Source organism: Ylistrum balloti, unplaced genomic scaffold (genome assembly GCF_031769215.1).
Source record: "Ylistrum balloti isolate Yb309-2 unplaced genomic scaffold, AGI_CSIRO_Ybal_v1 Utg370342, whole genome shotgun sequence".
NCBI classification, from domain to species: Eukaryota; Metazoa; Mollusca; class Bivalvia; order Pectinida; family Pectinidae; genus Ylistrum; species Ylistrum balloti.
In genome coordinates this window covers 73,744-87,863 of record NW_026782246.1, presented here as the reverse complement: position 1 = coordinate 87,863, position 14,120 = coordinate 73,744, and the positions used below count along the sequence as shown (strand labels likewise).

The following is a 14,120-nucleotide window of genomic DNA, read 5'->3' as shown; positions in this document are numbered from 1 at the left end:
AGCACCCTGGCATCAATGTTTGGTAAATTTCTATAAATAGTAACATTGATATTTTATCACCTTGATACAGTGAAACACAAACTTACATAGTTTAACTTCTGCATAAAGCTTAATTGATAAATATCTGAAGAAATGGAGTTGGGACAGGACATGATGGGATGGGGAGGGACAGGACAGGGACAGGACGAACAGGTTGGGTTGGGATGGGATGAAATAGGACAACTTTGAAGGGATGGGATATGACATGTTTGAAGGGATGGGCCAAGAAGGAATGGGACAGGCTTGAAGGGACTGGATGAGATGGGACCAACACCAACGCCCCACTATTTACAGCTATCATTAACAAAGATTTATTTTTTAAACTTCAGCTACAACTGATATTTATATAGGTAACTTCAAATTTGGTTTGCAATCAATAAACAACAATAAAATTCATCCAAGATCAAATTAATCTCTGATAATAAGTAACCCATGCCTAATGCTCTTCAGTATATTTACCATCAGTCTCCCTGCAGACCTTCAACAGAGGTTACCTACGCGTCCCCTGGGCTTAATGTAGGTTATATTATGTCTATCAGTAAATACTAGTACTATAAATCTTATAGATCATAAACCAATTTTTAAACACCAAATTTCAAAGAAATCACTGTTATAATCAAGGTTTACCAAATGCTTGGCAAAACTTTCAACATTTTAAGCCAAAAAAAAATCACAAAAAAATGAAATTCTTACCAGAACTATATTTGAATCATTCAATCAATTTACTTGTGCTGGCAAATTTAAATGGAACCGTGGATATGGTCGACATTTCCTTCTTTACCAGAAAGATGCCGTCATTAGCTTGTTTTTAAGGGAATTTATGTTGGAAATATTGGCCTCCACATCAGGAACTGAAGGGAAATAAATGCCAGCCACTTAAAAAGCTTCTGTTTTGTACCAATTATATAGCTAATGGACATTAAACATCTTCAGTTCGTAAAGAAATACAGGAAAGTTCTGAGACACCACTGCTTCCCAGGATGTAAACATGTCCACAACTAGGTGCTTTATCAAAGTTCTTCACAAGAAAAAACCTGTCTGCCAGGCAGTGATAGAAGTGTAATCACTATATGTGTGGCAGGGTGAAATATTGAATATGAAAGTCATAATTATCTTGATATCCTCTCGTTCTATGGCAAAAACATATGTGAACATGGATCTCCCTCCCACCCCTGACCCGAATATATTTTCACTGATACAGACCTGTAGCTAGGGGCAGCTGAAGATATATACTGTATGGCATGCTGGAAACAACTGCGGCATGCCAGTTTTCTAAAATATACTACAAACACAGTATAAGTATCAGTATATACTGCATCTAAGCATCATTGGTGGGATATAATGAAATGTTCAAGCATTACAGTTTACAGAAATTTTTGAAAATAATATTTAATGCAATTTGCATTGTGATATATATATATATATATATATATGCAGTTCATATGGACAGACTTCAACTATCAGAAGATGGCGGGCTTATGAGGGGATAATTATGTTTGTTTAGGTATGTGTACTAAACATTAGGAAGAACATGAAACTGGTTATAATTGACCCAGCTCTCTGATCAGTGTCATTGTAATGTTTACAACAAATGTTCCATCAGTTAGTATACAAGTGATTACACAATGAGAACAAGAATTTACCAATTATTTGCACAAAGCATGTACTGTATTTCACCTGAAATGCAATCATGAAAGAGACCCTGTGGACCTGCATCACTCACCTATCATCTGTGACCTACAAAATGGTTAAAGGTCAAAAATTATTTGGTATCTTTGTGTTTGAAAGCAGGAAAGTGCTGTATTTCTTTCAAGGGATGCATGTTCCTTTGAGATTTTTCTAGAAGAAAGTTGCTTGATAATTTGACACCTGTGACTTTGAAAGTGCATGGGTCAAGGGCATTCATTTGAACAAACTTGGAAGTCCTTCATTACAGCATGCTATAGCCAAATATCAGCTTGCACTGGTCTCTTGATTATTGACAACATCTTTTTCCAAGATAAGTATAAACATATTTGACCCCTTTGACCTTGAAATAGTGTCAAAGTCATTCCTTTTTACAATGTTATTGGTAAGCATGTCATCACAGCATGAAGCAGGCCCAATATCAGAGCCTTGCATAGGTTGTTTAAAGATTTGTAATACTTGACCCCTATGACCTTGAAACTGGGTCAAGTTTATTAACACAGGTGAAAGCCCTTCATATAAGCATGCTACAGGTCCAATATAATTACCCTGGGCCTCTCCGTTTTTCAAACAAGTTTTTTAATTGAAAAATGGTAACTACAGACAAGCAAACGACAATACACGATGGCATAAGTTTCACTGCCCTTTAGGCAAGTGAGAAACATTGTAAATGCCCTTGCTCCTACCGCAAAAAGACTGACTCTCTTTATATCATACCCAGCACATCATCATGGGTATACAGGTCTTTGATTAAAAATGTTGGGAAGATGTTTCGGAGATGTGTCATGGCAGGCAGGTTTTAAATGCCAACAAAATAATTTCATGCAAAGAAAAAAATGATTTGATTAAAGAAACAAATCAGTATTGTCACCACCACTCCTTGAAGACCTGTCTGACACTCCCAGATAACCAATAAATGTCCTGTTATGCCTGTCATTTGTATTTAGCTATACCGTTGTTCGACAGTTGACAGGAATTAATCTCACTATAATGGCGTATGCCAAATCCATCAACATTCTATCGTCATGCCTACCTTCAGATAAAACTGACAGTACAATCCTCCATTTCAAATTCTAGGATTTTGTTTTTTTTCATATCATCAAACTTGTCTTTAAAGGCCACTAAAACGACAGCAGAGAAAAATGGCCTTTACAGACAGGTGGATTTATATAAAAGCTCACATATAATGCAATTTGATCTATTACAGTGGAAACAACAAAGAATTAGGTTTCTTTTGTCTGGAGGAAATGTGACTAAAAGTGAAAAGTGACTTAAACAGTTATAATGTTTTACAGTATGTCTAAACCCCGAAGTAAATTACATGTGTTAAACTGACCTAAAGAAATTGCTTAAAGACAAGAAATTTGTAATATACAAGCACAGTGTTTTTCTTTAAGTTTTGTTTGTTTATTCTTTGAAATATCTAACCTACTATCATAGATTATTGTCATGTCATATTTACTGTTTACACATAGTGAACTTCGTACACAACACTACTGTGTCATCAGCTGATATTTTGCTGCATAATTCATTCATCCATAGCTGTATAAGCTTTATAATAGGGCATCAATACATCAATACAGGGCTCTTGATCTGCCAGATTTGGGGCCGATATTCTGCCCCATTCCAAATGCAAAATAGTATCTTTTTTTCCCAATTTAGACCCCAAGTTCTCCCAATTCTAAGCAAAACACCATTATTTTTCCCAATTCTAAGGGCCCCAGGCCCCAGTCCCAAAATGGGGTGTGAGAGCCCTGCAAGTACACAAATGATATACATATACAATGTGTATCATTGCAACATTAAAACCTGTTCAGAAGATCACTTTCGTCACACCAGAATTAGCCAACCAAGTGCCCAGTTTCATTGGCTATCATATACATGGTTATCTTTCAATGACCAATTAAATGCCATGAAGGGAAAACCCAGTTCGAGAACATTTTACAGTCACCTTACCAGTGCTCATAATAATTCAAACAATTAATGATTTGAAAAAAAAAATTAAAAATGTCTATGGCTTGATATTATGACAAAATGGATTCAATTTTCATCTCATATGATGTATTATGTACCCTTATCAAATTGTCTGGAAAAGATTAATCCATTATCAGCAAAGACATAAGCAGCCCTGTGAATCTTTTTGGGGTGTGTGTAATAAATTTTCATATTCGATTAATCCATTCTTCATTTCATGATACTACAAGTTTTAATCTGCTATTTTGTAAGCCTCTTAAGGTTTGTATCGGAAATTGGTTCACGTAGATTTAGAGATGGTGTCTTTAACGACGATGACCATGGCATGCTGCGGTTTGGTGTTCCATGGTCCACTGTAAAATGAATGTAAAATCTGGTTTTTTTTCATGGTGTTGTCGAAATGAAGTGATATTAAGCGTTGCCCAAATGAAAATAACATAAGCTTAGAGATCCTTACAAATTTTCTTCCACAAAGTATATTTCATCTTAACTTTAGTCATAATTCTTTCGGTCATTCTAGATAAGTAGGTTTTAAGGAACATTTTTTTGTTGACATGATACATTCGCTCCAGGTGTAACATATAAAAAATGCTTTGGATCAACAGATTGCATTGAAATATTACAACAGAAAATTACTTCAATAAGAAAAACCATGAAATGTGAAACAATATGGAAAAAAACACAAAGTAAATCTGTTATATTTCAAAACCGGGCAATAGTATTCTTCTCTGTTTTTCAAACTTTTTAATGCTAAACTGTAAATAAGTTTTTGCCATGGTTAAAATTTATTTTGTTTTATTAAAACCTAGAGTTTGTCCCTAAATGTTGATTTTTTTTTCATTTAAACCTTGGAACATACCTTTTTTCTACCATTTTTTCCTTAAATCTATCTTCTTTTTAGGGAAATTTCATTACATTCTGGAAAAATTCATAATTCATAAAATTCATAATGTGTATATTCGATATCCAATGCATCTCACTGCTTCAACAGATCTCATTCCCATTCTAATATCAAATATGGCCGGAACAAGACAAACAGGTCAGTGGTCTCCCAAGTCAACCAGAGGATACACAAGCATATCAAGTCCATCATGCTATCAGTACTAGCCATCAGGAGCTGGGGATGTGATAGACAACAGCAAGATGTGGTCATCCTTGTAGACTGCCCACAGATCATACAACCTGATAGTGCATGTCCTTATCAATTATACACATCACAGCCTCAGAGTCATTGGCATTGACCATGACCAGACAAATCTAAGGCTCTATAATGGTCAGAGCCGGTCTGTCAGAAGATCAGAGTCCATACTGGTCAAAGATACAGTGACGGACATGTTTGTTTGGCAACTGTGCATATGCAATATTACTCCAACAACTGCAAAGATACACACATTTACCTGAATCTTCCTCTTAGTGTTCAAGTTTCTTCAGTTCAAATTAAAAATTCGTCATATCACATGGTCATGTCCCCTAGCGAACCATAGCAACTGTTGTAGGCAACATGTAGGGCTACGGGTAGATTTCCATGGCAACAGTAGCAACCAGATTCAGTCAAATCTGAGAAGGAAGCAAAACACATCCAGGTACTAATTGATAGCTTACAATGTTTCCCACTGGATTTCAGCTTCCTGCAATCATTCCTTTGCAAGAAAATGGTAACCATAGTAACATGGATCTAATCAAACTAGAAAGATGTATTAGACATGTCCAAGTAAAATGTCCTTAAACGCCTACATGTTTCCTGTACAGAGACAAACCGAGTGATAGATGGACATCTACAGTCTGGGACGTCCTTAAACACCTACATGTTTCCTGTACGGAGACAAACCGAGTGATAGATGGACATCTACAGTCTGGGACGTCCTTAAACACCTACATGTTTCCTGTACAGAGACAAACCGAGTGATAGATGGACATCTACAGTCAGGGACGTCCTTAAACACCTACATGTATCCTGTACTGAGACAAACCGAGTGATAGATGGACATCTACAGTCTGGGACGTCCTTAAACACCTACATGTTTCCTGTACGGAGACAAACCGAGTGATAGATGGACATCTACAGTCTGGGACGTCCTTAAACACCTACATGTTTCCTGTACTGAGACAAACCTAGTGATAGATGGAGATCTACAGTCAGGGACGTGATAGATGGACATCTACAGTCAGGGACGTCCTTAAACACCTACATGTTTCCTGTACGGAGAAAAACCTAGTGATAGACGGACATCTACTTTCAGGGACACCCCTCCATTACACTGCATATCAAATTAAACCATAACTTCGGAAAAGCATGAAATTAAAAAGATTTTCTGGTTTATTAGGTCTATACAGTAAATCTTAGTACAAATAATTGAGGTGTTTGGACTGTTATAACATAAATTACCATTTAGTTTGACAAATAATATTTTTTCATGAAAAAGAACCATTTGTACAAATAATTGAGGTTATTTTAACTATATAAGTTGTTAATGACACAAGATTTCTCAATCAACATTCCAATATCCTGTACATCACAATAAGACATCCATTATTACAACTATTTGTAATCGAACTTTCTGTAAACATCAAAAATAAACTTTATCTAGTTGCACATTGGACCCAGGAAAGATAGAAATGTCGTCCACACCTTTGTACATCACAGAAAATAAGGATTAGAAAGCAATGTGGGCAGTAATTATAGCTAAGAAGACAACGCAGATGACACAAATCTACTTGCTTCCAAAAATTAATTGATTATTTTGAAAACATAAGCATATTTATCAAAAACAACACTTAATTACGTAACTAATAAATATCTCATTATTATCACCTTTAATTAGGTAACTAATAAATATCTCATTATTATCACCTTTAATTAGGTAACTAAGAAATATCTACTTTTTGTCATATCTCAGAAAATTAATGTCCGTCTGTATCACACAATAATTCCCTGGCTGGTGATAATTATAAAACCCATCACGATAGAAATACTATACCATTCTGCCACGAGCCCACATTTAGTTTTTGAGTCAAAATTTCAATGTAATTGGTGCCTGTTTGTTTCAACTGAACTTCATTTTGTATCATCTTTCAGAAATATTTTAGCATATTTGATATTTTTATTTTGAAGAAGTCATTTAACCTTTCAACTATAAAAAGACAATGGGTAAAGAAGGCAAGAGACTCTACTGAGCATTAAAATCTTATCTCAAGTGTTGAGTTTCTCTGTCTACACAACACAGAGTATACAACTTGTGCCATCCTCAGTTGTAACATGTACTGTTTAGTCTAGCATGATCCAGTTTTTAGTGGTGCAGCATATCACGTTGGTTTTTCCAATTATAGTCTTAAAATACAACAAGCTAAAGGTAACACGAAACAAAGAACCTTCTTGTCAAAATTTCAATAACGTAAAATCCTCCCAAAAGTTGGTAAGAAATATTTTATTAACCGAAGAACAGATCTGAAACAAAATTTAATTTGAAAAGTCCAGTACATGGTGCAAAATGGCGAAGACAATTGACAGGCGAACAGACTTTAATGGAAAAATCTAATTTGAAATGCCTGGTACTTGGTGCAGAAATGAAAAGACAACAAATTAGGAGAGACTTTAAGGAACAAATCTGATTTGCAAAGCCAGGTACCTGGTGCAAAATGGCAAAGACAAAAGAGGGACAGACTTCAAGAAGATAACTTAATTTGAAAAGCCGAGTACCTGGTGTAAAACGGCAGAGAGAGTGGCGAAGCCGGTCAACAATGCAGAATAAAAGGAAGAAACATAGTATTGTAAGCTTGTTGTGATTGATTGCCCATCTTAGTTCGGCAAAGACAACTGACAAACAGATAACAAAATCCAATTGGACGAAATTTCCACCATCCAATGATACTGAAGGAATAAAGATATTTTGAAAGAGAATAGATAACTATAAACAGTAAAGACAACGCTGAATCATCTTTCTGCAAATGTTTAGCCATGTATCATTCCCTTCCCTACTGGAGAGTCCTGTATGTCAAGTTCACAAACAGTCATCCAGACAATGGCGGCACGAGCACCATTATTATGAAATTAATCAGGGATTTGTAAGCCATTCTTAACAGTATCCGTCCTTTGTATTGCAATGAATTGAGGAATATGACATTTATAAGCACTGATAAAATGACTAAGTTTATCGGTGATTGTTTGTCACTTTTTCACTATAACACTGTAATGACCATCCAGTAAATCATAAAAAATACATTTTTGTATTACATTTATAAACAAAAGAGGCCCAAGGAGCCCGTAGCCTATTCTACTCACCCGTTCTGCATCTTACATAAGGAAACTTTTTAATGGAATTTTATTTTGTTTTAGACAATATTCATGTTTTAATCCTAAATTCATGCCACTTCTGTCCAGTTTCAGGTTGAATTACAGTAAATTGTCTGGCCCTACGACAGAACTATTACAACACAGACTGGTCCGTTTATTCAGCTTCCCGAATAACACAAACAGCCATGGGTAAGGTCAGGGTCAAATCGTGCGTCCCATATCTTCTCAGTTTTTGTAACCCAACGCTTTACTGAGATATAACAACCCTAACAATAAATGGACACATGATGCATGTCATATTACTAGCAGGTGATCTAAAATCAATGTGAACTTACTTGTTCGTTTTCGGGAGAAGACTGCTCATCGGTAACAGAAGATTCGCGACTTTCATCCAAAATGTCAGCTGTCACGAGAGAGACTGAAGAAACCTTTTTATACATTGTCTGAGTATCACATTACAGTTTTTCCTTCATCCACATTTTTGAACAGAAGAATTAAAAGACGATGGAGATTTTCTAGTACATGTTAGTGTCAATCAGCGCATCATTTAATGAAGAAGATCACTTCCTGTCGAAAAATAAGCTCTATTGAAGTTACGAATCTCTGATTTAAATATCACCGGTCCATTTATGTATGTACTCGTGACTTTGATATCATGAAATATCAGAAACATGGTCACAGCTTATCTTAAAAAAGATAATAGATTCTATGTACAGAAACCAGAAGGATTCTATAAACCTCTTATTTCCGTTACAAAGGAAACACATCAATATGAAATGTAACAGTGAAACACAACCTATTGAAGAATTACCTATTGCCCATGCAAGATGGCATGTTTGTGATACTCAAAACTCTCACTTCCAAACAGGAGTGCATCTTTTGATGATATCTACTCTAGGGCAGTGTCAAGTGAATATTTCATAACTCATACAATAAAAAAATGCCCGAGTGTAGGCATTTTCAATACCTGTCCAATGGTCAGGGCGAGGCATTTTCAATACCTGTTCAATGGTCAGGGCGAGGCATTTTCAATACCTGTCGAATGGTCAGGGCGAGGCATTTTCAATACCTGTCGAATGGTCAGGGCGAGGCATTTTCAATACCTGTCGAATGGTCAGGGCGAGGCATTTTCATTGCCTGTCGAATGGTCAGGGCGAGGCATTTTCATTGTCTGTCAAATGTACAGGGCAATCAGTATGCAAACACTGTCTTGGAGTACTTTTGTGTGGTTCAGCATTCACTATTGTAGTTTGGCAAGTACCCAAAATCTGTGTTGTCCAGTTAGGTCTGTACTTAAAATCTGTCTGAAGGTGAGTAAGTATCTTAACAGTACTCAAATTGGTCTGGAGGTCATTCAGTACTCACTTTCTAATTCTGGAGGTTGGTCAGGTCTGTCTGAATGTATTCTCTGGAAGTCAGCCAGTGGGTCAACTATTTCTAAAACCTTGATTTCAGTTCTTTTCACTATAATTAGTTTCATAATTCACAGGGCGGTTACAGAAAATGAAAACATCGGCCAGGACAACCAAAGTTATCAAAATCTGCTATAATTTCTACAGTAGCTCCAATTCTGATTCGCCACAAACCCATTTCTAAAGGATATTCAATACTTTTTTCTGTTAAAAATCATATACATTTTGTTAGTAATAACACAATATTAATACAGTTAATGTGTGTTTTATCAGTGAAATATATATAATATTCACAAGGACTTAACTACATTTTTAAGATACAAAAAAAGTAACATGTTGATCCAAAAAGTGCAGGAAAAATTTACATATCCTGACATTAGATACTGATGACAACAACAAGACAACTCTATATTGATTAACTGCAAAACAGAATATTCTGCCAATTTATGCTGTTATCTGCTAAGAATTACATATAAAACTGTTATTAAATATTATTTTAATGAAAATCCCTTGTATACACAGCAAAAACCCATTTATTTAACATTAGCTTCAATGCCTTAGAATAGAAAATCTAGAAATTTCAGCCCAAGGAGTGAGACCCTATGGTTCTGATTGGTCAAAACTTTTTAAAATCTTATTATCATCATAGAAGACATACGATTCATTGTATTTCACTAACGAAAAAAGCAATGACTACATGATATTGATTGCAGAATAATGAATTCCAAGCTTTCCCTTCTTTTTTAATTACACAAATCAACAACATATATTTACTTTCTTGATCAATATTGCTTTAAATCAATATTAATTATTTTGAAATTACTAGCTGAGAAATGACTATGAATGTATGTAGTTATAGAATGCATCTCAGTATTGTTCTACAGAAATTACTACAAAGGTGGTATATTTACATACACTGACCCCTAGGTCCTGGTGACAGATCCAACACTGTTAGATCGATACCACGTGTCAGCCCCTACTCACACCATGGATCAGACAAAATGTCACGCTGTCCAAATCTTTGTTCTGGTGTTTTTACTTTCTTTGTGAAATAATTATATCATAATGTCATCTATTTATCTAAAATCATTGGAACGGTTTCTCTAAAGCAGATCAACAAGAGAAGTACTGTATATTGTGTTTATCTTGCAACAAGCCCATGTCTGGTAATAAGCCCACCCATACTGTAAATTTACTGTTCGTTAATATTACTCCCTAAGGACTCTTCAGTGACATTAAGTTAGTGATAAAGACAATAGCTTTAGAGGTAACAGTAATCACATGACATTATGCTAAGGTTATGTGTTGCAATTATGTTACATCAAAATTCTTCACAAAACTCCATCATGATTCTGAATCTTATTTTAATAAGTTATGTTACATTAAAATTCTTCACAAAACTCCATCATGATCCTTAATCTTATTTTAAGTTATACCAAAATCTATATCCATCAGATTAATGTTGGCTGGTAGAGAAGTGTACAGAGGGGGGTACATCTCACCAGACAATCTATTTAATCTCACAATAATATTCAGTTAGGTATCCTATATTCATTTTTTTTTTTTTTAAATTATCAATAATTTCTATTTCATTGAAATGTTTGGTTTCCTCAGCTTTGTACAAGGTCATTGAAGCTGATAAACCCATCCATATCTACTGTTGTTAAACAGAATCACTCAGGGCTCTCGATCTGCCAGATTTGGGGCCGATATTCGGCTGCATTCCCAATGCAAAATAATATCTTTTTTTCCCAATTTAGACCCCAAGTTTTCCCAATTCTAAGGAAAAGGCTGCTATTTCCCCCTATTCTAAGGGTCCCGGGCCCCAGTCCCAAAATGGGGTGTGAGAGCCCTGTCACTATCAAATATTTATTACATAGCCCTCCAATATCTACCCCACCCCATATCTTTGAAGCAAAAAAATATGTTTGAAGCAAAAAAATCTTTGAAGCAAAAAATTGTATAGAACAGAAGTTCTTATAATACAACTAGTAGAAGATAAGTGTGTGACGTTTTGATGACAGCATGATCACCTTCATCACACAAATGTGGAGCATACTAGCTCTGACGTACATAGTGTATGAAATGGTAAGGAATTGACAAATTGAAACTGTATGTTGTACCTTTGGTTTATCACAGGGATTGAGTACTGTTGGAGGAAGCCAGGGTGACCAGGAAAAAAATCCATGTAATATCTAGTAGGTAACTTTAGATCCTGTTTCACATTGATCCAATCAGGGAATCAAACTGAAAGGTGACCGCTTCCTCCTCAGTACCATCTCACTATTCCAATTACACTTCCTAACTAACATCAGTCTTTTACAACTGTGAATAGGCAATAAAGAGAGGTAGAGATGGGGCTTTGTGGCAGGTCACAACCAACAATATTAGACTTTCAGGTCGCATGTTCTTTTACTGATCAGCTAAATAGGAAATTACCTTTTGTCAATGTTAGAAATTAAGATGGTTTGGCAGCAATGCTAATATAGGGTGGCTTCAGTACAATGTACAGCTGATACTGTTTATACAATTAATGTCTAACCAAAAATTACATATGCAGACACCTTATAGTTGAGTAACAACTATGTTGATTATCCTTCAGTGTAATTCAACATTTTGTAGCAGCCAGAAATGACAAACATGACATTTTGTAGTAGCAATGGCATATGTGATAAACTGTAAAGCATTGTTCAGCAAATATGTTACCAGAATATTGCAAACATGTTGTTTCTGTAAATAGATTTGTCGGAACTTTTTGATAATTTCAATATTCAGAGAACCTCTAATTTCATCTCTACACCTACCAGTGCAGTTCAGAAACTGAGAGGGGCGGGGTTGAATCTAACAATAAAAATTAACTAAAAATATATGACATCATTAAGACTGAAGAGATAGTATTTGACAGCTAAAAACTCCTGTGTGGATTTTGAACACTTCACCACACACTCATTAGATAAGAAGCTAGCAAATTTCTACCTGAATCATTTTTCCCTTGGAAATCAATGTCAACAAACTCCCTGTTTTTTTTCAAACTGCACTAATGTAAATGGAATTACTTTTTTTTTCTCTTCTGAATAAGACTTTATTGTGTACAGATATGTTACTAATCTAGCCATTTTAGTGACACTGAATGATTTCAGTTTTTCAGAGACAGACACCAAATACACTTCAGATAAAGTAAAAAGTTTTCAGCATCAGGAACCATACATTCTTAAGGCAAAGCGAAAAGATTCCAGGTACAGAATCACACCACACATTCTTATATCCAAAGCCATTATCAAGAACCACACATACTGAAGATAAAGTTACGACTAATTAAATGACAATCCTTTTAATTACTGATTTTTTTTTTTACAACACAAGTATAAATAAAATGAATATGAACAAAATCTCTCAAATATGCATATACTACATGTTCAAGAAAATCCACAAAATTACAGAACCTCAACAAATGTGAAAACATATTTTTCTTTGACCTAGGTCAAAGGTCAAAAAGCAGGACAGAGTGACCTACTTTTGATACATGACACACCACCTCAGCAAGATGAATTCATATACCGATTAAGAAGTTCTGGTGAAAAACTGTGCAGGAGATAAGAGCCCAGAGAAGACACTGTAGAACACAGTGTAAAACTGTAGTCCCCCAACCCTCTGGTTCCTGGTGGGCGACTAATTGTATCATAACCATCTATCAACAGCCTAATTGTATCATAACCATCTATCAACAGCCTATGTGAAATGCTTGTAAAATGCATAGAGATTTTGTTTTTTATTTAAGAAATTTTTTCAACCATAACGAAATCTGCTGGCAAATTTCTCCGTGAAATTTGTCAATGAGTCGGATCCTGAAACAAATTAAACCTGATGTAACAACAATGATTAGAGGTTAACATACGGTTGTGTGTTTCTTAATGAAGTCATGCTTTTCCCCTAAGCATGATCGCTCAAATACATCCCGAAATACACTGACAAACCTAGCTAATTCTCAACAGCAACAATCCAACAGGGCAGAGTTAGTTGAAAATCAAACAGCAAGGGAGATAATCCAACAGGATTGAGTTAGTTCAGAATCAAACCTCAGGAGACACAATCCCACAGCAAGGAGTTAGTTGAAAAGAAAACCACAAGGGAGATAATCCAATATATGGAGTTAGTTGAGGATCAAACTTCAAGGACCACATTCAAACCTTTTGAAACATTATTCTTAAGGAGTTGGTTGTTCAAGTCATCCATTCACAGATCTAGAGGATCACTCAAGAGGTATTGTTAGTTAATTTTATAAAGAATTCAAAATTCATCCAGTATCTACTTCTATACATATCAACTACTATGTCCATTTTTAAGCTTGTTACAATACATGACTACCAAAATATTTAACGATATTATAAGTTATTAGAATAAAAATGACACAATTTGATAAGTTATAGAAATTCTATCATTATTATTATATCTATATATCTTCTAGGTGTTTTCATCTATTCTGATTTTATGGTTTTTTTAGAACAAGTTACAGAAATTGATGGATGTAATTCTAAAAAATAAATAAGAAAAAAAATTGAGTTCTTTGACTAAAATAGTTTTTTAAAAATATTTTGAGTGCTTATTGTATATTCCCAAAAAATAATTGTTTTCCGAACTCACTCTAAATTAAATCTAATTTAATATTCTAAAAATAATGTACAAATACATTGCAGATAACAAGACAAAATTGATTAAAT

The 14,120-nt window shown here is 34.9% G+C and overlaps 1 protein-coding gene across 1 annotated transcript in view; it reads right to left on the bottom strand.

Annotated features, from left to right (window-relative positions):
- LOC132553635 (potassium voltage-gated channel subfamily H member 2-like) overlaps positions 1-14,120 on the bottom strand; it is a 97,559-nt gene that overhangs the window by 62,142 nt on the left and 21,297 nt on the right. The window lies entirely within an intron of this gene.